This window comes from Lynx rufus, unplaced genomic scaffold (assembly GCF_022079265.1).
Source record: "Lynx rufus isolate CCGP_SWC_20201006 ecotype Redwood Valley unplaced genomic scaffold, mLynRuf1.p SCAF_13, whole genome shotgun sequence".
In the NCBI taxonomy this organism is placed as follows: Eukaryota; Metazoa; Chordata; class Mammalia; order Carnivora; family Felidae; genus Lynx; species Lynx rufus.
In genome coordinates this window covers 12,535,136-12,559,792 of record NW_025814827.1, presented here as the reverse complement: position 1 = coordinate 12,559,792, position 24,657 = coordinate 12,535,136, and the positions used below count along the sequence as shown (strand labels likewise).

At 42.5% G+C, this 24,657-nt stretch overlaps 1 protein-coding gene and 1 long non-coding RNA gene across 11 annotated transcripts in view; one reads left to right on the top strand and one right to left on the bottom strand.

Moving 5' to 3' along the window:
* The window catches only part of HERC1 (HECT and RLD domain containing E3 ubiquitin protein ligase family member 1), a 194,808-nt gene extending 191,295 nt beyond the window's left edge, over nucleotides 1–3,513 (bottom strand). For 9 of the 10 annotated variants that reach the window (XM_047074980.1, XM_047074983.1, XM_047074989.1 and 6 more), the window contains exon 1: nucleotides 3,395–3,513. The gene's annotated coding sequence lies outside the window, so the exon portion shown is untranslated. The remainder of the gene's footprint in view (nucleotides 1–3,394) is intronic. The other variant, XM_047074981.1, reaches the window with a different exon arrangement.
* Nucleotides 3,514–10,629: 7,116 nt separating this feature from the next.
* Nucleotides 10,630–24,657, top strand: part of LOC124508518 (uncharacterized) — a 33,957-nt gene continuing 19,929 nt past the window's right edge. The window contains exon 1 of the long non-coding RNA XR_006961271.1: nucleotides 10,630–10,705. This is a non-coding gene — a long non-coding RNA (uncharacterized LOC124508518). The remainder of the gene's footprint in view (nucleotides 10,706–24,657) is intronic.

Below are 24,657 nucleotides of genomic sequence, written 5' to 3'. Positions count from 1 at the left end.
CAGAGGCCACCTTAACAAAGTAATCAAGGTGAAAATATCACTAGCAATAAGATCTGTCAACATGCATCCTCTAAAATGATGCACCTAGGACACATCATTTCTGTGGTTTTCTTGTAAACATACGTAATTTCAATCGAATCATAGAAAACATCAGACAAATCCAAAATGGGAAAAATTCTACAAATTAACTAACAGTACTCATCAAAAGTGTCAAGATCATGAAACACAAGGAAAAACTGAGGAACTGTCACAGACTGGAAGAGACAAGAAAGATATAACAACTAAATGCAATTAATTAGATCCTGCAACAGAAAAAAAGGCATTGGGGGAAAACTAGTGAAATTCAAATAAAGTCCGTTAACAGTATTATACCAAAACTAATTTCCTGGCTTTGATCATTGTACTTTGGTTATATAAAGTGTCAACATCAGGAGATGATGTATGAAGAGTATTATATAGGAACTCTCTGTACTATCTTTGCAACATTTCTGTAAGTCTAACATTATTTCAAAATAAACAGTTAAAAATAAATAAAATCCATCAATTGATCATCTTATGCAACTGTCATATTTCCTTGCTCAGGGATCTCATCTGTAATTTAATATTCTGATTAATTTAGAGGGCCCAGTAAGTGACAACAGAAAAAACTAAAACCATAAAAATGAGATCTGGTATCTAAAAATTAATTATCTACTTTATGTTCCCTTAGACCTTAGTCGAAAAAAAAAAAAAATTGCTAGCTGATGTGACTTCACTGGCTTTGCAAACTTATTTTTAAATGATGTGGCCAACTGGTTGTTTTCAACATCATGATAATCTGCAGTATGTGCCTGTAGCAACGCATTTCATTTGTCTATTAAGCCAAAGTTTTACTTACATTAAAAAAAGTTAATAGGTTATAGTAAGTTTTTTACTTATTATTACATAGTTGCCCAACTATAAAATTCAAAATGTTTCACAAGTCAATATGCTTTTATCTTAACACAAACTTCTCTCCACACCCCAAATCACAAAGTCTTCATTACTATTATCTTACTGGAAATCTAAATTTTAACAGTGCAACTGTTCAATATATCGAGTCATTCTTTTTAATTTAAATACTAAGGAGTATTTGGGGGAAAAAATGTCTTTTAGGAAAAAAAATGCTTGAAACCTTAGAATTCTACTGCTATTTATTATTTACATCTTCTACTAACCAATCCAGACCAACCAACAACAAAGTCTTTGAAATTCCTTTAATCTAATAGGATTTGCAGACGATGTTTATATATATACATATATATATATATATATATATATATATATTTTAAATGTTTATTTATTTTTGAGAGACAGCACAGGCAAAGACAGAGGGGAGGAGACACAGAATCTGAAGCAGGCTCCAGCCTCTGAGCTATCAGTGCAGAGCCCCACACAAGGTTGGAACCCACAAACCGTGAGATCATGACCCAAGCCAAAGTCAGACGCTCAACCAACCAAGCCACCCAGGCGCCCCAGAAGATGTTTATATTAATAAACAGACTAAGTGACACATTTGCTTTCTCCTCCATGCACCACCAGGACGCCTGCATAGGGAGTGGAATACATGACCAGCAAATGAATGGCTAAGTGTCACATGCAAAACAGCATGACTAGAAATTTAAGAAGCAAAGTGGTAAGAGAACCTCAGGAAAAACAAAATTCATATAAGTTTAGAATTACAAAAGGCCTTAATAGGCCATTTAATCCATTCCAATAACAACTGCAGACAAATGACAATCTATCATGTTTTTTAAAACCACTAGATTTTCAACCTCCCTAGATGTTTCATTCTGCTATATAATACTGTCATATAATTTGAAAGAAATATTACAAGACTACTATTTTCCCTACTTAATGCTTTCTTTTCTCAAATAATACATTTTAACTCACTTCCAAGATATACCCATGTGTAGATGCATTATACGTGTGTGTACATGCATACAGACACCTAGGACACTCAATTTTGCTTGTATAAACTCACACCATAGAAACCTGCATAATCAAAGGCAGGTATCCATCCTATCCCAATCACAAAGGCACTATGACAAACAATGTCACATAATGATTTGGGTCTAAAAATAACCAATGAAAATCAATGTTATAAAACCTTGAGGAAAAGAGGTTTCTCCCCACCGTGAATAATCATAGTTTGCTTCCCCCAAACACTGCTCCTTTTCAGCACCCACCAAAGAAAGAACTGTAAAAACATATATGTACTAGATCCAAGCAGTTAACACTTGTTTAACTTTCGATTTTTAAAACCATTTAACTAACAATCATTTTGGAAGAGGGTCCAATGAAAGAGACAGTGATGACAGAGTACAACCAGTGATAATGAACAAGTAACCAGTCTTAATCAAGTGGACCCAAGTGACTCAAATAAAACAAATCATTTTGAAACATATACAGAATGGGGAAGTCCCAATCAATGATGAGCCACGTATTATTCGAAAAAATTAAGCGTCTGTTAGGAAATACACCAAAATGCTAACCATGAAATGCTATCTCTGGAAATGGAATTACAAGGACGAGTTAGTTAAGATTTGGTATTCCTATAACTCTGATTATCCATATTTTCTACAGTACTATAGACATTATTTTAAAATTAAGGCAAATTCTGTCCCTGCACACAGCTCTCTGGGCCGGAGAGCAGGTCTTTTACATAATCTCTTGGGAAAGGTGGTACCAGTTCCTGTCCTCGTGTCTCCCAAGAACCTGCCACTCATCACAGAAAAGGTTTCAACATGTTCCCTGGGACAACTCTTTTCCTCATCATCCTCATCTCACCCAGAGACTAAACAATGCATCTCGTCTCCTCTTTTGGTAGCACAGGCATTATAAATTGTTATTCTACCGAGGCAGGAGATATGGAGAAAGGTGTACCAGATGAGCTGCCCCCACCCAAAGGCAGAGCAAAGGAGAAAGACACGTCGTCCCAATCTCCACCTCAAAAGGCGGCCGGTGACTGGGGGCACTGGGGTCGAGGCTTTCCCGAAACAGGGTCGGGCCGCTGCCCCACGACCCCAGCCCCGGCCGGGGGAAGGCCCTCGTCAGAGGATACAGGGGTGAAGGAGAAGGTCAGAGACGCGACCCCCGAGGGCCCAGGGACAGGTACAAAAAGCCGCTGGAGGGGCGGGTCCCTGTGCGAGCGGCTGGGTTTCTAAGACGGCTCGGTAGGCGCCCAGGCGGCGGGAGGCCTCTGAAGCCGGGGACGCGCACAACGCCGGGAGGGTTCCCCCAGGCCTCCGCCTGCCGCCCACCCAGGACCCCGGCGGCCCCGCTCGGCCGCGGCCCGGGAACGGCCCCGGCCGGCCTTGCCGGGCCGGCGGGGCGCACGCACAGGCAGCCAGGAGGGCAGAAGAAGAGGCGTTACCGTACGCGGCTCCGGAGCTGGCTGGCGTGGGGCGCGGCTCCGGCGACCCGAGCTCGGCTCGGCAGCGGCTGCGGCGGCCGCGTCCTTTATTTTTGCTGCAGCAGCGGCGACTTGTCAAAGGGAAAGACGTAAGAGGCGGCGGCAGCGACGCCGGCGGCGGCGGCGGCGGCGGCAGCGGCGGCGGCAGCAGGCAAGTCTCGCGGGATTTGTGCGGTACTCTCGCGCAGTCTTGACCGCTCGTCCCGCCCCCCCCCCCCCCCCCCCGCCAAGGCCCAGCGCGGGAGGCTGGAGGGGTTGGAGGAGGAGCACCACCGCGGGATTGCGGGAGGAGGGGAAAAGGGAAGGAGACTTAATGGCGGGGGCGGGGGTTTGGCTTATGTTCTGGGGACTTCGGCACCGCCCTGACCTCCCTTTTGAGCCTTCGCGGAGTCTAGACAACCCCGTCCACCCGCGGGGACTGGACTCTGCTTATGAGGCACAATTGGAGACGTTTCACAAGGGCGGGTGAGGAGTTGGGGGCCATCCAGCAGTCCCCGTTTTCCCCGTGGTGGGCGGAGAAGACCTCACCGCCCAGAGTCCTGGGCGAAAGAAGCGACGCTTGGGGAAGCTGGTAGCAGGGGCGGGGCGACCACACCCCTTTATCTCGGAAGCGCGCCTGGTTCTCTGAGCTCTTTATCTCCCCTCACACATGGCCCTAAACCTCTGGCCGGTCAAGTTCAATCATATAAAAGTGTTTCACTTGGCATACTTCTATCTTATTTATGTCTGCGCTGCAGGACTGCTAGAACCCTGCAGATGCTGGGGCCTGCCACTCCTTAGTTTTCTTTTCTGCTGAGGAACACCGAGTTAAATTGTCCCTTGGGTGACTTACATCCTTGATCATGACCCAGACCTTCACAAAGAAGTCCCGTGAAGGGTGGGAACGCTAACAGGCTTTGGTCATCACCGTACACCCAGCACCTAACAGCAGTCCAGGTGCTCATTAAATTATTGAAAGAATATATTCCTGTCTCCTCCCTTCTGTTATCTTTTCTTACTACTAGACTTCCACATTTCTAGCCATCTTCCTGGTGTCCTTTGTTAAACATATTCTACTTAGTTACTGCTTAACTGAGTGAGGATCTGAAGCATTTCTCTTCCCTCCAGAAGCTCACAATCTAATTGGGGACATAAGAGGAGTTCATAACATACAAGCCATGTATGTGTTACTCATGTAAAAAATTATGATACAGGCAGAAGACAGAGTGCTTGCCAGTGGTTAAATTGGATATATATGAGGCAGTGTGGCCCAAGTCCACTATCAGACGTAGGTGAGAATTCTGGAGTTCTACTTACCTGGTATATGACCTTGGGCAAGTTGTTTGACCTCCCTAAACCTCGGTTCCTTATCTATCAACTTATAATGTTGGTTCTTATTATCACAGGGTTCCTGTGAGGATGTAAATGTACGTAAAGCTCCTGGCACATATTAATTACTCTTTAAATGGTAGGCCTCATTATGTGTATAACTTTTAAGTTTCTATATATAAAATATGCTGTGTATTTCTGGTAAACTAGATGTGAGGGAGTGGGTATACATGGAGTGATATTGCTAGTGCTTTATGATGGGGATATTGCATGTGAAACTGAGATAAGGCCAACAAGTCCCTTATCATTCTTATTTTAACTTGCTGATGATGTAGGCATCTGTGCCACTCAAGTATCCCATGACATTTCATTTTTCCTGGATTGTAAAACTATTGCTTTTACTCATTCTTTTTCAAGAAAAAGCACCTGGGTGGCTCAGTTGGTTGGGTGTCTGACTTTGGCTCAGGTCATGATCTTGCGGTTTGTGAGTTTGAGCCCCGCGTCGGGCTCTGTGCAGACAGCTCAGAGCCTGGAGCCTGCTTCAGATTCTGTGTCTCCTCCTCTCTGCCCCTCACCTGCTCATACTCTGTCTCTCTCTGTCTCTCAATAACAAATAAATGTTAAAATTTTAAAAAGAAAAGAAAAGGACTCTGCTTATTTTAAAGGCCATTTAAGAGAGTCCCTCCTTCCTTCTTAGCTTCCACCCTCAGAGCTATGTGCAAAGGAGAATTGAACAATTAAACAATTGAGTTCAACTGCAGACAATTATCAAATATAGTTAATGTCAGCAAGTAAACCCTGGCTTTCCACCCTCACCTTGACCACTCCACTTCTTTTCTAAACACTCTTTAATATTTTTTTTTATTTTTTTTCAACGTTTATTTATTTTTGGGACAGAGAGAGACAGAGCATGAACGGGGGAGGGGCAGAGAGAGAGGGAGACACAGAATCGGAAACAGCCTCCAGGCTCTGAGCCATCAGCCCAGAGCCTGACGCGGGGCTCCAACTCACGGACCGCGAGATCGTGACCTGGCTGAAGTCGGACGCTTAACCGACTGCGCCACCCAGGCGCCCCTAAACACTCTTTAATATTTATATCAACATCTTCTGGAGTCTTATTGTATCATTCTCCCAACTCTACCAGTTCAATTTATCCAGATTTCCACTAGAGAAAAATGTTGGAGATGGAAGGGGCTGTTAGAGGGAACTCAAAGCCAAGGCCTCAGCATTGCTGGCCCTTGCCCTGAAAGTCCTCTGAGCCGTGCACTGCTCAGTGCCACACCAGTCGGCTACATTTTTCCCCACAAATACACATCATACCCATCTCATGCCACATATTCCACAATCCTACACCTCAATGAAGAGGTCCCAGGCAGAGGAACTGGAGAATCAATAGAAGAGTATATATTTTTCATTTTTCAACTGCACATAGGAAATATGTGGCTCCTAAATAAAAAGTAGTGATGGACTGAGGACCCACAGGGGGTTTCACAGGAACAGCCAAGATGATCCCTGGCTATTCACAAGATAGAAATCAAATAGGAGTCAGCAGGAGATGAACGCAGTTTATTGAAGGCGTAGAGTACAGAAAGGGAAGGAGAGAGAGTCTCATCTTTGCTCAGGATCTGGGGTTTTTATTAAGGATTATGGTCCAGTGTGCATGTCCTCTCAGGCATCCAGGAACCCACTGGAACAAAGACAAGGGCCTACATCTTATTTCTTGGAGCTAGGGGTTCTTGGCATCGAGATGTCTAGCGCTGGTGGTCTGGAATACACAGATGATGGCTTCCTCTGGTCTTTCTCACCTGGTCCTTCCTTAGATGTAATATATTCTAAAGAAATTAACTCCTCATCCCTTACAAGGAGAACATACACTATTTGCTTTATGAGGCATGTATGAAGTGGGGGTGCAGGTCCCAGCAAGAATAGAAGTAGGAAACAGAACAAAAAGTAGATTTTTATGGAATCTTTCAACTTCCCTATCAGGAAGGCTAAGTCAGAAGTAAAAGAGGCCCAAGAGAGGAGCAAAGTGTGGAGGCAGAAAGTTAAAAGCATTCAAGGAATAAGTCTGCTTTGCCTTTGCCACATGGCTCAGAAAACGAGCAGCTCCAATGTTCAGAAAAGGACTCTAGAGCTGGAATCCATAGTCATTAGTTCTGGTGTCTCCTGAAATTGCAGCCTATTTTCCCTTACGTTACAGAAGTTACGTGAACTTCTCAGATCTGTAAAAATGGATGATAATGGGTTTTTTGCCTGCCTCAGAATATCATGGAAGTTAAATAACATAGGAAACTGCTTTCTAAGTCTAAAGTGCCATATAAATGTGAGGCACTGTTATCATTCATTCTTTTAAGAGATCAGAGACTTTTGCAAGGCACCAAATGTACTAAGTTGAGCAAGATTTAATACCTGCCCTCAAGGGGTTTCTGGTCTAATAGAAGGTGATAGGGAAGAAAATAGATCATTATAATATTATGTGAGGAGAGTGCAAGGTGAGAAGAGTATGGAGGGGAAGGACTTAGCAAGAGGAAGTGCAAAGAGCTGAAGCAATCTTGGAGAAGGAGGTTTAGAAGCACAGCACACACAATGAAGAATGATTTGTAAATCAACTCCGAAATAACTTTGACAAGTTGCTCTGTTGTGGCTTGTGAATTCTGCTTTGTTCTAATAAAACTCACATCTCTTAAACCATTAGAAAAGAGTCTTTGATGTGGAGTCATTATATACACCCATTAGCTTGGAAGAAAAATGGAATTAATGGAGGGAAAAATCAGTGGTATCTTAATTAGAAACATTTTGTTCTTACAGCTTGTGTTTAAATACCAGAAAAAGAGAATGAATTCTACCTCACATTCTTGGTCCCCAATTGTTCCCTCAGCCAGTCTTTCTGATCCTGGTAATATTGCAGATCAGAGGCCAAGAGGCTTTTCCAAAATGTGATAATAATACCTTATTCTTATTTATGTGCTTATTTATACTCCACTTCCTTACAAAAAAGACTTTCAGATGACTAATAGCACTTTATTCTTAGTCATGTTATCCTGTAAAGAAACTGTAAGAGAGTGTATGTATCATTCAATCATTTCTCACATTTATCGGTGCCTACCGTGTATAATACATCACGCTAGAACTATAGGCTATACAAAGTAGGTCCATGCCCTCTACGGTTCTGAAAATGAAAGATGGAGATACACACAGTTCGTGGGTTCAAGCCCCATGTCAGGCTCTGTGCTGACAGCTCAGAGCCTGGAGCCTGCTTCAGATTCTGTGTGTGTCTCTCTCTGCCCTTCCCCTGCTCTTGCTCTCTCTCTCTCAAAAATAAACATTAAAAAATAAAACAAAAAGAAAGATGGAGATACATATCCATAAAAAGATAGCTAAATAACCAACAATGTGGATTCTATTCCTATATATTTTTCATTGGTTGAATGAGCAAAACTGTAAAGTCAGGTGCCCAACTTCTGAAACTTGTGTATCCCGTTGCTCCTCCAAAGAGGCAGGATACAAAGGAAGGACAAGATGTTTATTGTAACTTGATATTTGTAAATGTGTGATAGGTATTTTAATAGGTCCCCTGGAATACATCATCCTTTAACCAGTGTGTAAGCATTATAATTTTCTCTGGGTACAGGTAAGATTTGAAATAGGCCAAACTCAAAACCAGTTAAATTTATTTGAAGACTTGCACACACACACACACACACACACACACACACACACAGCCATTACTAAAAAGCAGTGTGATGCAAACTAAAAGAAAGTGCAGAGAAATAAATATTCTGAGAACTCAGAAAAGAGAATATAGATTGCAGAAGAGAGAGAACTTCATCCAGGTGGTAGAATCTGAGAGGGAAGCTGAGAGCTAAATATAAAAAGTTACGTATTTTGATAATAATGTATTCTCAAAACACCAACCTCCAAGCCTCAAAAGTTGCCTGGAATTTTTTAAAACATATCTGCATATGAGAACACCTTCATTACCTCTTTCCTCACTAACACTAACAAATACTTGATCTGGCAAAGAGGTTTGAAAGGAAGCAGAGATACTAAAAACAGGTAGTCCTTTGGGAAATGGAGTCCCTTCTTGCTGAATACAAGCCTTCTAGGGTTCCCACTCGAAATCCACATTCTAGATGAAATATCACATATACCAGGGCAACCCACCATCTAAGCGGCACTAACCAATTCTCTCACTAGTTCCTTAAGCCTACAGTGCAATAACCATTTTCAGATAAATTAAATTCTTTTCACAACAGTTTGTTAGTGTTATTTCATCAAAACACAACTGCCTGGGGCAGACGCAGATGAACGTTTTCTCACTCAGCAGCAGGCAATGGAATGTTGATGCCGGGAAAGATAATGAAGCTACAGGAAAGCAGTGTGCCTACCACGAGAAGGGGAAGAAGAAAAGAACTAACATTTATACAGTGGTATCCATGCCAGACATTGTGGTAGCACAGTGGGAACAAGATGAACAAGGCAAATCTTTGTTCTGGAAAGAAAATAGTAGAGAGGGTGTATATATAAATAATTATAACACAAGTTAGAGAGTTCTGAGTATAATAAGATAACTTTTCTCCCCTTTTAAAGGACTGGGGAGCTTAGAAGGGGGATAGTTTAATTTTTACAGTTGGATCAGAGATAGTGCATGAGGGATGAGGCCTTGAAGACTGAGTGGTTAGTTTAGACATGTGGGAATAGGAAACATTCTAGGCACAAAGAACAGCGTAAGCAAAAGTGTGCTCAGGATCAGCAGGCAGTCCAGTTTAGTTGTGACTATATGATATTTATGTTATCCAGATTTGTTGGTTCCAAGTGACAGAAACCCAACCTGAACTTGCTTGGGCAAAAATAAAGGAGAAGAATTAGTTCAAGGAATCAAGAAAAATGGCTGAATAATCAAACTGAAAGTGGGAGATGGGGGGAAAAATGAACTGAGGCTTCAGGAAATTTTGGAACCAGTAACTTCAGCATTACCAGATCTTTCTTGCTCTCTCCTTGCTTCCCTTGCTGCATTGGCTTCAGTTTCACTCAAGACTGGCTTTATTTTTAATTTTTTTTTTAACATTTATTCATTTTTGAGAGACAGAGAGAGACAGAGCATGAGTGGGGAAGGGGCAGAGAGAGAGGGAGACACAGAATCTGAAACAGGCTCCAGGCTCTGAGCTGTCAGCACAGAGCCCAACGCGGGGCTTGAACTCACAGACTGTGAGATCATGACCTAAGCAGAAGTCGGACGCTCAACCGACTGAGCCACCCAGGCACCCCTAGACTGGCTTTTTTTTTTTTTTAATTTTATTTAATTTATTTTTTTAAATAATCTCTACACCCAACATGGTGCTCAAACTCACAACCCCAAGATCAGGAGTCACATGCTCTTCCAACTAAATCAGCCAAGTTCCCAAGACTGACTTTCTTTGTATATCTGGAAATACGGCATTCCCAAGTTTTGCATCTGGCTATTTCTACCATTAGAAAAGAACTAATACCCTTAATTCAAGTTTGAGAAATCCTGGGGGAAAAAAGTGCTGATTGTCCAGGCTTGGATCAGTGCTCATCCCTAGAACAATCCCAGGGCCAAGAGAAAATTTAGGGTACACCATAGATGTATACCATAGTACTCACTAATCATATGAGAAAAAGTGAGAGATGGATCTGGAAAGGCAGTTGAGAATTGTAAGACTGTGCTCTGGAAGTTGGTAAGGACTGAACCTGGCATCTGTAAAACGAGTTTTTTAACCAAGGGGTTGTGGGAGAGTGGCGGGAATGTGTTGGCCCAAAATCACGGTTAACATTTTCTAGACTATGAGTTAAGATAGGGTTGAAACTTTTGTTATTATTCAAATTGATTAATGTTTTGTCATTTCAGTCAGGATGTTATGAAACATGGTGGAACTCTCACATTGACTTTAAGGACAGCAAGACCTGGGATCCTTCTTCAACCTTCTAGCTGGTTGACTTTAGGTGGGTATTGTAACTAATTGGACCCTGAATTTCCTCACTGAAAAGTAATAGTAATGATGCCAGCTAACTTCTATTGAATCTAGATGTTCTAAGCACCTTTCCAACATGATTTCATTTAATCTTCAAAACAACCCTACAGGTCTCTGTAAGTCTGAGATAATAACCCCCACTCACCTGGTTGTTGTAAACATTAAAGAAACATTAAAGAAACATGTAAGATGCAGAGCCCAATTGCCTGGTTCATAGCCAACCTTCAATAAATCATTATTTTTAATTACTTGTTGCCAAAAAAAGGAAATTCCTCTCATTTCCTGATTGTCTCAGGCACCCGAAGGTGATACTTTGAGAACACAAAAACAATGAATGGGAAGAACTCTATGACCCCTTGTCTCTGATATAGAGGGGATTAGTTAGGGTCTGACTTAGGGGCTAACATAGGCCAGGAAGAGAAATACTACAAAATAAATAGAAAGATTCTAGAATATTGAGAAATGTGATTGTGGAATGTCAACTGAATGAGATTGGGCTAGGTCAGTCTTTTCTTTCTCTATCTCTTTCTTCCCCCTCCCCCCCCCCATCTGTAAAGCTGATCTAAAGAGCCATTTGAAATTTCTTGTCTTTTTGAGCTAAATGCCATTAAATGAATAAGATTATTCAACCAAGAAGGGAAACTAACATTCACTGAGAAAAACCAATGCGCTTGGGCTGTGGGCTGAGCTCTTTATATACATTAATATCTTTTACTACCCCCCACCATCCAGTAAGGTGAAGATTTTCTCTGTATTATACAGATAAGGAAACTGAGGCTGAGTTTAGAAGTAATTTGGTGCTTTCTAGTAAGTAGCAAGGCTGGGATTCAAACACAGATCTGTCTGACCTCAAAGCCTAGAATACAAAATAAGTCCACTTCCTTACCAGGGAGAGATATTCAAGGCATGGGTATCACCTAAACCCAAGAAAGCTGGTGAAATAGTAGGCATTTCTCAACCATTCCTTTTCCCTACCCCCTCCCTTACCTTAGACAATACCACCTGGCTGCCCAGGGCTGTAGATTCTTTCCAGAGACTGTCTTCTCATCAAAATGCATCTGTCCTGGGTGGAACATCCAACTCTTGATCTTGGGGAGGGAAGTTTAAACCCCATGTTGGGTGTGGGCCTTATTAAAAAAAATTAAGAAGTATCTGTCCTCTCCTACTCTTCACCATAGTGATATTGTGTCCTAGAGTGTGCTCACTCGTTTAGTTAACACATTTTAAATACATTTTTGCATTCTAAATGGGACCTCCTGGGAGTATTACAACAACATTAAGAAATAATTCATATGATGGAAATTTCAGAAGTTAGAACAGAAAACGAATCATACATAGAGACAAATAAGCCTTCAAGAGTTCCCCAAGTTGTACCACATAGCTCTTCACCCCACCCTGCCAACCCCGGCTATGAGTTTCCTGAAAGCTGAGCCTGGGGCTGTCATGTTTAGTGCCTGGAAATAAATAAATATGCGATGAACGAATGAATGAATGATACCTGAAACACATGACTTCTCACTACTTCCCCGAGGCCTCAGATTATCCCACCAATGTGTCAACCGTTCCAGCTGATGGGATTTTTATTCCCTTTAAAAAAAATTTTTTTTAATGTTTATTTATTTTTGAGAGAGAGGCAGAGTATGAGTGGGAGAGGGGCAGAGAGAGAGAGAGAGAGAGAGAGCGATACACAGAATCGGAAGCAGGATCCAGGCTCTGAGCTGTCCGCACAGAACCGACGTGGGGCTCGAACCCACGAACCATGAGATCATGACCTGAGCCGAAGTCAGACGCTTATGCAACTGAGCCACCCAGGCATCCCTATTCCCTTTTTTAAAAAAATGTTTATATATTTATTTTGAGAGAGAGAGAGAATCGCAAACAGCCTCCACTTTCAGCGCAGAGCCCGACAAGGGGCTCAGTCCCGTGACCATGAGATCATAACCTGAGCCACAATCAAGAGTAAGACGCTTAACCCACTGAGGCACCCAGGCACCTATTCTCTTTTGATAGAACATTCCTTCCCATCCTGTCCTTCAGTGAGCTCTCCCAACTTTCAAACAAGGTCAGAATGAACCATACCTTAGTGAATGACAATGGACCCCATCATTCTGAAATATGGAATAAAGCTTTCAAGACTGTCAGGAGAATGAAGAACAGATTTGCCTGTGTGTGGCAGAGAATGTGAGTTACCACAGATAGTTAAAGCAATCACCAAAAATCCAACAAAACCAGCAGTTTCTTGAGGAACATTTACCAGCCTTTTGAGGATCTACAGATACGTGGATTAACTCCTTTGGTTACAAACCAAAGCAGTATAAATAAAAAGGGATTTTCTTGGTTCATATAAATGAAAATTCCATGGACACATCAAGCTTCAGAAATGCCTGGATGCAGGTAATCAAACAAGATTATCATGGACTTTGTTTTTTGTTTTTTTTGTTTGTTTTTTTTTTTTTTAAAAAGGCTCTGCACTGACAGCTCAGAGCCCAGAACCTGCTTCAGATTCTGTCTCCCCCTTCTCTCTCTGCCCCTCCTCTGCTCACACTCTTTCTCTCTCTCTCAAAAATAAAATAAAAGCATAAAAAAAATTTTTTTAGGCCCCAAATGGAGTCATTTGTCCACCCATTACAGCAAACCAAGATTTAATGACAGTCCCAGGAATGTGATCCTTTAAAGGCCAATCTGAAATTTCCTGGTCAGCACTAGTGAAGTGACCAGCATGATAAATAAACAAAACCTGCCATCCCCTCCCCCCACCAAATGTTCAGGCCCGAATCAATCATTTCTTTTACTAATACCTTCTTGTCCCACCCTACTGCCTATGAAAACCTTCCATTTGTACAACTCCATGGAGCATCTCTCTACTTATTAGATGCGATGCCGCCCAAATCATAATATCTGAATAAAGCCAATTAGATCTTCAAATTTATTCAGTTGAAATTTGTTTTTTAACAACTTAATGTCTCACATTCTGTCTCTAGACCCTGTGTTACTCTGGGCAGGACTTTGTTCCCAAAGCAGCTTTCTGCATACAGGAGCGATGACACCTAGCAGCTCCAAATTTATGTCGTCCTTAGAACTCTTTTTGGGGGGAGACAAAGCAAAGAGACTCTTTAAATTTTTTTTTAATGTTTATTTATTTTTGAGAGAGAAAGAGACAGAGCACTAGTTGGGGAGGGGCAGAGGGAGAGAATCCAAAGCAGGCTCCTAGCTCTGAGCTGTTAGCATAGGGCCTGATGTGGGGCTTGAACTCAGGAACCGTGAGATCATGACCTGAGCCGAAGTCAGAACTTAACCCCCTGAGTCACCCAGGTGTCCTGAGATTCTTTAACTGTAGTGAACAAACTGAGGGTAGATGGAGAGAGGTGAGTGGAGGGATGGGCTAAATGGGTGATGGGCTTTAAGGAGGGCACTTGTTGGGATGAGCACTAGGCATTATATGTAAGTGATGAATCACTGTGTTCTGCTCCTGAAACCAATACTACACTGTATGTTAACTAACTTAAATTTAAATAAATAAATTTAAATAAATAAATAAGAAATATTTTTTAATTACAAAATAAAACATAAATACAACAAACAAAACCCAAAGCAAATGCATAGCTCAATTTAGGGTGAACATTCTTGTCAATACCACCAGATCAAGAAATAGAATCTTGCCACCCACCCCAAAAGCACCATCCAGGGGCCCCTTTCCAATCACAAACCTCTCCAGGGCTGATTTTTATAACGCTCACCCTATAGTACATACATCCCTAAACTGGAGTTTAGTCCTGCCCACCCTTCTCCAAAACAATACAACCCTAAATCTCTTTCAACTTGTATCTCCTCATCCCTCTATCCTTTTACTTTATCCAATCTGTCCAACAATCCTTTTGACTTGTGCAGTTTCCCACAGTCCAGATTTTGCTGATTGCATACTCTTGGTGCATTTCAACATATTTCTCTGTGTCCTATATTCCTATATTTCCTGCGTATATGTAGATGCATCCAGAGACTGAATTAGACTCTGGTTGTGTCCTTTGACAAGACCATAGGAGGCACACAATGCCTGGTCATCTCACTTTTTAAAAATGATGTTGACATCCACTGATGCACGAGGCCCATATCTTTTAATGCACTGAGGGTTGTGAAATGAACATATTCTGATTCAAGGATCAGCAAACTATGTTCTATGGGCTAAGTCTGCCCAAACTTCTGTTTTTATAAGTAAAGTTTTATGGTCAGGAAGTGACAGTCAGACACAGAAAACCAGGATCCAATCTCTCTTGATGCACTAGGCTTCTGGTCCCCTCTAGGGTCCTGGAATCTCCCTGGGACTAGCCAGGTTAGGTTACAAGTTCCCCAAAATCACCGAATCTACAGACTTTTATCCGTCTCTTATCTCAAGAATTCTCCCTTCACTGTCACTGCTTCTACCTCCCCCACCTAGAATCTCTCTCCCTTCCTCCAGGATGGTCTTCCATGGGAACTCAAACTTTTGGAAACAAAACCTAGGACAGCAGGCTGTCTTAGGTAACGTCTTCTCACGGCCCTATAGCTTGAAATTCCTCTGAGGCAGGAAACCCAAAGCCTGTCTACCTTCTCAGAACAGGAAGGGAAAATCCCAAGAATAAATAAACAAATGACTGCTAGTCTTTCTAATTTTTCCACAACAGCAAAAGCAAAATATATCATCTCAATAAGTTTTCCTTACTGGTTATCATATGCCAAAGAAAGGGTTATTCTGGAGGGCTCTATCTATGTGAAGTCCCCCCCCCTTTTTTTGCAAGTAACAGAAAAATTATTCAAATTAGGTGAAGGAAAATGGGGGATCTATTAAAAGGACTCAAACAAAGGAGTGGTGTGGCCTCATTCATAAGGAATGAGAGCCAGGGCTGGGACAGTGGCTCTGAACCCCCTCACACCTCACCATACCCCCATCCTGCCTCCTGTTTTGCATTTACTCCATTCTCCTTTCTTGGCAAACTGCTTCTCCTTGTTTCTCTGTTCTCATGGCAGAAAGCAGCCACCCTGTGGCTCCCAATTCTCTTTCTTCTCAGTTCAAGAGATCAGCAAATATTCACTGATATCTCTCAGAGGCCAGAGTCTCTAGACAAACAAACTGTTCCACCTTTGGAGTTTGCAGACATCACTTCCAATCATCTCTTCTTGGCCAGATCTTATGGGCCACACCTAGCTGTAAGGGAGGCAGGGTTATGTGGTCTCTCACTGGATGGTCATAGGCTCTGTGGGATCTATTACTGAAAGGAGGAAGGGGAAATAGCCACTGGAGGTAGTTAGCTGCCTCTGCCACAGTCCACATCAAATGCTTAGTTGTTTAAGACTGAGATGGGTATGGCACCTCCTAAGGCCAGAGGCACATGATAGATCTAGCTCATGCAGGGAGCCATAACCTGTGAAGAAAAAGGAAGTGACACCACCAGGAAACAGACCCGGTACTTTGTTTTTGTTGAATAGGTTCACAAACCTGAGGGAAGCCTGGGTGGCTCCTTTGGTTGAGCATCCAACCCCTGATTTCAGCTCAAGTCATGATCCCAGAGTCGTGGGATCAAGTCCCATGTTGGGCTCCATGCTGAGCGTAGATATTCTCCCTCTCTCTCTCTCCCTTTGCTCCTCTCCCCTACTTGCAAGCACTGTCTCTCTAAATCAATCAATTAATTAATTATTCACAAACATGAGAGTCTCAAATCAATTTTTTTAGCTTTATTGAAATATAATTGACATGTAATGTTGTATAAGTTTAAGGTGTACAATATGTTGATTTGATATATTTAAATATTATAATACTATTCAGCTATGAGAAACAAGAAAATGCTGCCATTTGCAATATTAGATGCACTTGATGGCATTATGCTAAGTGAAATAAGTCAAACATAGAAAGACAAATACTGGGGGCGCTTGGTTGGCTCAGTCAGTAGAGCATGAGATTCTTTATCTCAAGGTTGTGAGTTCAAGCCCCATGTTGTGTGTAGAGCTTACTTAAAAAGAGAAAGAAAAAAAAAGTAAGGAAAGAAGGAAGGAAGGAAGACAAATATTGTATACCACTTATATGTGGAATCTAAAAAAGCCTCTTAGAAACAAAGTGAAATGGTTACCAGGGGGTGGTGGTGGGGAATATGGAGAAATGTTGGGCAAAGAGTACAAATTTACAGTTAGAAAATAGATAAATTGTGGAAATATAATGGACAGTGTGGTGACTGTGGTTAATAATATTGTACTATATTCTTGAAAGTTGCTGAGAGAGTAGATCTTAAACGTTCTCGCCACAAAAGAAATGGTAATTATGTGATACAATGGAGGTATTCTCAAATCAGTTTTAATCCATGTGGCCAGATTACTTTCCCAAAAGACTGTCCTAATTGCCATCTCTATCGGCTGATTTTGAGGGTGCCTCTTCCCCCAGTCTCAGAAGCACTGTATGTTATCAGTGTCTTCAAGTTTCACCAACCTAATGGATGAGAGATAGTTCTAATATGCATTTCCCTAACCACAAGTGAGTTTGCATTTTTTTCTTGGTTTTAGGCAGGGTAAGTAGACTTCCTGTTTGTTGCTTTGGTCATGGCCTCAGGGCACAGCAATCTGTGGTATCCTTTCAACCCACCCCAGTTTGCAAGACCTGGGAGAGGGCCCTGCTCTACAACTTACTCAAAGCAGCTGCACCATTTCCTGTACATTTGTGCAACCTTCCTGGAAACCAATTTGCCACCTGTAACCCAGTAAACCCTCTTTTGGGAATCTGTCTTCAGAAATAATCTAGCGGCACCTGAGTGGCTCAGTCAGCTGAGTGTCCGACTTTGGCTCAGGTCATGATCTCATGGTTTGTGAGTTTGAGCCCCATGTCTGGATTTGCCTGTTATGGTGGGGCCTGCTTCAGATTCACTGTCTCCTTCTCTCCCGGCTCCTCCCTCCCATGTGTGTGCGCTCTCTCTTTTTCCTCTCTCTCTCTCTCTCTCTCTCTCAAAAATAAACATTAAAAAAAAAAAGAAATAATCTAAACTTCGGAGAAAACTATTGCACAAAAATGTTCATTGCAGCGTTATTTATAGTGGAAGAATTTTTATAACAATCCAAGTAGCCAACAATATTTAATGAGGGTTAGGCAAAATATGTAGGTTGCAAACCAAAATTCATTAAAATGATAGTTTTAAAGGGGGCACCTGGGTGTCTCAGTTGGTTAAGCATTCAACTTTGGCTCAGGTCATGATCTTGGGGTTCCTGATTTCCAGCTCCACGTTGGTCTCCGCGCTGATAGCTCAGAGCCTGAAGCCTGCTTCAGATTCTGTCTCTCTCTCTCTCTCTCTCTCTCTGCCCCTCCCCTGCTCACATTCTGTCTGTCTGTCTCTCTCTCTCTCTCTCAAAAATAAACATTTCTTAAAAAACATTTTTTAATTAAAAAAATTTAATGATAGTTCTAAAGACTTTGGAATGAAACAACAAATTACTCATGTTATAAAATATGGATAGAGGACAGCTCCTGTTTTTGCATGCCCAACACCTTCTGGAACTGCCTTTCCCCCTCGTTGTATGGCAATCACCTTGTTCCTTCCAATCCCTGCCTTCAGGAGTGGGCAAGTGACGCAGGCTCAGACAATCATGACACCCCTTTCCATTACCTACACTAGTTTGTCCAAGAGTTGGGCACGAGACCCATGGCAGGCCAATCAGAGTCTCAGCATGATATTTGGTATGTGGATACTTTATCTTCCTCTGGGGTCAAGAGCTGTAAGGACCACAGAAGCCTCCTCATGCTATTGACCATTCTTCCCCATCACACAAAGAGAGCCCCCAGAATTATTAAAGGTACACAGAAAATAGGAGAGCCAGCGCGTGGAGAGACACAGGACCTTAACATCATTTTGGCACATGAATCTAGCTATCCCAAAAGCTATCCCAGTTATCGAAACAATGAATTTCCTTTTTTAACTTAGGCGACTTTGAGTTGGGTTTTGGTTACTTGAAAGTGAGTCTTGACTAACACGATGTATCTATGAAGAAAATGCATGGAAAAATTATGGTGTTAAGGTAAAGGAATTATGGGAGTTTTTCCTCTATATTTTCAATTTTGTTTGTGATCTTATATTATTTTTATAATTTCAAAAAAATGATTAAAGAAAAGCAGTCTACCCTCTCAGGGCCCACTGCAGTTGAAAATGATCATATTTCAGGGTCCACACATACGTAGGTTAGGAGATGAGAGTTTTCTGGGAACTTATGACTCAAAGTCACACAGCTGAGGGACTGAGATGCAAACTCTGGTCTGCATGCTCCAAATCAATCCTCTTCCTTATTCAAAGGAATGTCATAAGTGTAAAGAAAATATATAATTACTCCACTGTATTTGATGACAAAGTATAATAACTTACAGTTTAGGAAATTAATTTTATTATATATATTAGTCATTTCAATTTTATTGTATATATTGTATTCATTTCCTGTTACCACAAATATGGTGGCCTAAAACAAGAGACTCATTATCTCATAATTCTGGGGGTCAGAAGTCCAAAATAGGTCTCACTGGGTTAAAATTAAGGAGTTGGCAGGGCTCTGTTCCTTCTGGAGGTTCTGGGGGAGATTTTGAGGGGGTGGTTATTGTACTTACCATGACAAGTTATATAACTACAAAATTTAAAACCTGGAGGATGTACCAAAAAGCCACCCACAATTCCTCCATCATCTTAATATCATCACCAATAATATTTCTTTTTTTTTTAATTTTTTAAATGTTTATTTATTATTGAGAGACAGAGCATGAGCAGGGGAGGGGCAGAGAGAGAGGGAGACACAGAATCTGAAGCAGGCATAAGGCTCCGAGCTGTCAGCACAGAGCCCCATGCGGGGCTCGAATTCACAAACCACGAGATCATGACCTGAGCCGAAGTCAGAGGCTTAACTGACTAAGCCACCCAGGCACCCCATCACCAATAATATTTCTGTAACTCTTTCCCATCTACTTTTCCATTTAGTCCTCCACACAGTTTTGTGTGTGACTTTTTGTGCCTGACTTTTTCACTTGATGTATACCATAAACTTTTTCCTGTACAGTGGCATTGGCCTTTATGATACTCATTAGTAATGGCCGTATACATTCCACTGAATGGATATGCTGTGGTTTATTTAACCAACTCTCTCCTGTTAGACCATTAGATTGATATTCAGGATGTTCCCATCTCTTGACTCTTATATGCAAAGAGGCAATGAACAGACTCATGCATACAGCTCTTTTTAAGTTTGTGGATGATTTGTTTAGGATAGATCCTCAGAGATAGCTTTTCCAAGCCTAAGGAAACACTTTGACACCAATAGCCAAACGACTTTCCCAAAGGTCATAGTGATTGCACTAGCACCAGTGACGAAGGAGATTGTTTGTCTCACTGCATCCCATCAATTGTTGTCACTCCGGGAGTATGAGTTCAAAGCTGTTGCCAAATGTCATTTGACTCATTCTCTATATCCAGGTTGTACCCTGGGGAAATATGCTCCTGGTCACCACGTTGGAGATAAACCTGAGGTGTCATGGTTTCTCAGGTGTATTCTCTTCAGTCATGACTGAATTAGCCTGTCCACCAATTCAACCCTTTTGTCCAGAGACACATGAACTTAAAAACCAGTTTCCCAGCAACAATTTTTTTTTTTTTTATGGTTTAGTAGGAGAGACAGCACCAATCCCCACTACAACAGCTGTGAAACATATCTGGAACATGTCAACATCTCTTCTTGGTCTTTTAGAGCTGTGCCTAGCTGAACCCACCAGGGAGATCTACAGGCTGCCTGAGCTCCCGGACCTTGCCAAGCATGTGGTCTCAGGCTGCTGTGACAAAATGGAGACATAAAGCCAAGTTGGCATCTAGACGTGTGGCTGCCTCTGGTCCTGAGCTGAAGCTTTTTCCATAAATGATAATAACATGACAGTGATACTATCAACAACAGTCACCAATATCGTATTTCCTCAGTAATTGCTAAAGTCCAGGCAGTATGCTGAGTACCATATATGGACCATCTAATTTCTCCTTACAAGAACTCTAGAAGGTATCTGCTATTACAACAATTATTAAGATAAGGAAATTGAGGCTTGGAGAAGTTATGGAACTTGTCCAAGGCCAAACAGTTAAAAAGTGACAAGGCCAGAGTGTGAGGCTAGATTTTATCTGACTCCAGAGGAAGATTCTTAACCACTACGTTAGGTGGTAAAGCATGCTAAAAATATCTACAACATACTATCTTAGTGAGTTGCTCATCAAACCCAGTGTCTTCAGGAAAAGCCCCTGGTGCCTCTGTGTACATTCAAAGAAAAGCAGGGAGAGCCCCACGATAGGGCCTTGGGAATGAATTACAGAGATAATGAGGAGGCTTTCGTACCTTGCCCACGCATTCTTTTTCTATCTGACCTGTTCTCTCAGCTGGAAAACACCAGGAGGAAATGAATGTGTACTTGGGTTCAGGATCCTGGTTTGTCTTCCAGAGCAGAGGACCAGGCCTTGAGTTCGGGCTCTTTCATGTTTCTGCATTTCTCTGGTGTTCCCCTTGCTCCAGGCCTGGACAGAGGGTACTGGGCCAGACAGAAGCACACACGGAAGGCCTTGGCGGGTGATTCTGAGTCAAGGTCTCTGAGCCAGGAGGCCGCACCCCCAGAAACATCTAGCACACATCTGGGGCAGGCTGGTGCAGATGTTATGCTCCTCGGCCTCAAGAGCGCTCAGGCCAAAGTCAATGTCACACAGCAGTTTGAAGTTGTGACTTCCACCCTTTGACTCTTCCTAATCCCACCCTCCCTGCTGCTGCTCCCTGATCCCTCCCTTCCCACTGCTGTCTCTAGTCATCCTTTTCGTGACACCTGCACTGCTCTTCAGCCAATGACTGCTCTTGTTGTTGCTGGCAGTGGTAGTTGTAGCAACGGCAGTAGCAATAATAGCCGTGGTAGTAGTAATAATAACAGTGTTGGTGGCGGAAATGGTAGTAAGAATAACTTCTGCTGTTGTGTATCCAGGACTTCCTATGTCCCAGGCGCTATGCTGAGTACCTTACTTGCATTATTTTATTTCATCTTCTCAACCCCCCCTGGGCAAAGTAGGTATTAGTACTTCCATTTCATGGATGAGGAAGTAGAGCTCTGAGATATCATGTAATGTAGCAGAGCTGGTGTTCGAATCCAGGTCTATCTGCCTCTAAGGCCCAGGCTCTTAAATGCCATGTTCACTCTCTTTTGATGAGAGAGGAGTTTTCCACCGACTACCAGGCTGTGACCAAGAGCAGGACTTGGTCACAAATACTCTGTGTTAGTTTTCTATTTAGATAAATTACCACAAATTGAATGGCCTAAAACAAGAATTTATCATCTTAAGAGTTTTGGAGGTCGGAAGCCTAACTTGTCTCATGGAGCTGACATTGAGGGTGTCCACCGTGCTGCATTCTTCCTGAAAGCTTTGAGGAGAATCCTTTGCCTTTCCAGATTCCAGAGGCACCTGCACATAAGCGATGTAGGATTGTTTTCCTGTTTCAAGATCCTTAACTTAATCACACCTGCAAGGTCCCTTTTGCTGCATAAAGTAACCTATTCACAGGTTCAGGGATTAGGGCACCATTATTCTGTCTACCACACCCACCGAGGGCTCGTTTCCACAACCCAAAGCCAGACAGGAAGAGAAAGGCCCATTGAGTGAGTGGCACACACCAGCCCTTCCCTCAGATGCTCCCTCACCAGGGTCATGGAATTTGAATTTGGCCTTGGTTTGCAGAAGGATGTGTTGAGAACAGGATCAGAATGAAAGGAGAGGGCTGGTCACCCACAGAATTCAGAGCTGGGCAGAGTTAGAGACAATGGAGAATGCATTCCCTTCAGTTTACCAGAGCAGGCTTCCCCTCCACAACATTTTGGACAGACCTTTCCTAGAATGCCTCCTGGAACAGGAACCTTACTCCTTTACAAGACAGCCAGAAGTTAAAACTTCTTCCCTAACTTAAGCCTTCCTCCTCAGAAATGTGCCCCCCTTGGTCCTGGCTCTACTGAGACTGAACAAACCCTCTCTCCCTTCTGGAGGTGAGGCCTCTAAGAGCAGTAAAGAGTTTGAAGGGTGCTTCTGCTAAATTGAAGGCACCAGTTGTACCTGGGGTGCATTCTGCCATCTTCCACTGCCACAGTAACAGTGGATGCTCTGGGAGCCATCAGAGTCCCATGGGCCCACGGACAATACCAGTCTGGTGCCTGCCATGTAATAAAGGACTCTTAAAGGCAGTGCTCTAGACAGGTGTTGAATAACAACAATAGGTCAACCTTGCAAGAGAAGGGCAGAAGCAGATTTGGAAGCCCAGCCAGGAGCCCCAGATTCCTCTCTTTAAAGCGACTGCCAGAAGTGAGAGACTAGAAGCAAGTGATAAAAATTATATATGGTAGTGCGGGGCAGCACCTCCCACAGCTTTAGTCCAAACTCAAAGTATAATTCAGGTCTGATTTTTCCTTTCTGCTCACTCGTGGGCTCTGCTGCTGCCTCTGCCTCCCTCCCCGTGTCTCTCTCTCTCCTCTTCTACCTTTTGAAGTGCCTCTGTCCCTCTCCTGGGCCTAGGCCATTTGCCCTCCACACCAGTCCTTTCTCCCTGCTCTGGTCTGTATTATAGGAGGCGACCCCTGCAGGCTGCATTTCCCAGCTTCTGGCATATTTGACCAATGGGAGACACTGGGAGGGAGATATACTGGGGAGAGGCCAGACTATTTCTCCCCAACACACACCTCTGACTGCATCTCTGCTTTTGTTTTGTAGTTCCAGCTTCTGTTGGTGTCCCTGGATCCTGCGCCCTAGCAACCTCCTCCCAGGGACCTTCCAACCTAAGGGTAGAACTGGCTTCTTGCTGCTGCTAACCTCTGAGTGGCATTATGTTCCCCAGTGGTTTCTCGTCCTTCCATCCCTTTTGTAGCCAGTTCTCTTTACGAACATCTCTGTTTTATATACTCAAAGTGATTATTGTTTCCAGACTAGACATTACCAATATCTGTTCTGTAACCCTTTTAGCTGTTATGCTTCAAGCATCCCATGTGGGGAAATAGGTTCTACTTACATAAATGGTTTAGAAAAAAGCTTAGGGCGGAAAGGGGCCACCACGGGGCAAAAACCCCGAGGTTAGTTAGCGAGATATTGTAACCGGATCATGAGAAACTTGTTATATCACCTGCATGAAATTACTTTCCATCTGGCGCCAATGTACCTTGAAGACAAACTCTACTTGCCCCCCCAGACTCTTTGCTTCTTACTCACACAAGTTAATGATTACTGTATGATTGTTTTCTCCATGTTCACATGTGTAAGATCTTATTTCCTTCATGTTTCACCATGAGGGTAATATCTTGTGAGTTCAATGAATACGGAGACAAAACCCCTGTTTGGGCTCTTGTCTCCTTCTGGACATTAGCCTCTCTCATATTCAATTCTGTGTCAGCTCTCTTGCTGGACAAGAGAGCACTCCAGATTCATAGTCTGTGACAATCCCATACTGTTCTACAAATCCTAAACACCTTCCCTTTAGTCTAAGTATTGATTTTCCCGTGTAACAAACTTGGTAACTGATTTAGAAAATTCCTTTTTGTTTCCTAAAGCCTCTGAAAATGAAGATAGAGGTCTGTGAGACCAACAAAGTTTCATTCATTCCAATAAATATTTACTTGGTTCCCAGCATTCATTCATTCATTCATTCATCAAATAGTTATTGAGAACCTACCATTTTCCAGGTACTGTTGTAGGACCTGGGGATACAGCAGAGAACAAGACAAAATCTTTGCTTTCCTGGAGTCTATATTCTAGTGAAGGGAGACAATGAACAAATAAGCCTATCAGATGCTGATAAGAGCTACAGAGAAAATAAAAAGCTGAGAAAAGGGGTGGGGAGTGGCTAAGAGAACATTGCCTTTTTACACAGGTAAAAAGAGGATCCCTC